The sequence below is a fragment of the Condylura cristata genome, unplaced genomic scaffold, assembly GCF_000260355.1.
Source record: "Condylura cristata isolate star-nosed mole 26May11 unplaced genomic scaffold, ConCri1.0 scaffold00009, whole genome shotgun sequence".
NCBI lineage: Eukaryota > Metazoa > Chordata > Mammalia > Eulipotyphla > Talpidae > Condylura > Condylura cristata.
In genome coordinates, this window is record NW_004567110.1 from 1,455,214 (window position 1) to 1,455,766 (window position 553).

Here is a 553-nt window from a genome sequence, read left to right on the forward strand (position 1 = left end):
CCAGAGCCCGGGCCGCGGGGCCCTCTCGGGCGCCCAGCCCACGAGCCTGCTTGGCCCGCCCGGCGCCGGTCGGCTCATTCTGATCCTGTTCCGTGACGCCAGCACCGCATGTAACAGGGGAGCCTTGGTGCCTGCGCAGACCAACCTGCCCGAGGTCAGCGCTGGCCTCCGCACTGGTGTCCCTCAGCCGCCAGGCACAAAGCAGGGCGGGAGGGGCGCGGCCAACCGGTGGGCGGGGCCAACCGGTGGGCGGGGCCAGTCGAAGGGGCGGGGCCAGTCGAAGGGGCGGGGCCAGCCGAAGGGGCGGGGCCTGCAGCTGCCCAAAAGCTGGGGGGTGGGGCCCCCACGGGCTGCTGCGGTGGGAGCAGGCTGCAGGGAGGGGCCGTGGGCCCCCCTGGGCCAGCGCCGAGCTGGGGCTCCGGGACCACAGGCAGCAGAGGCCCATGGAGCGGCCAGGCGGGACCCCTTTGCCCCACGGTGGGCCCCCAGCTTGCTGCACCAGACCTGGAGCTGGAGCCCCACGGGGCATGGGTGAAACGGGGGCTCCAGCCAG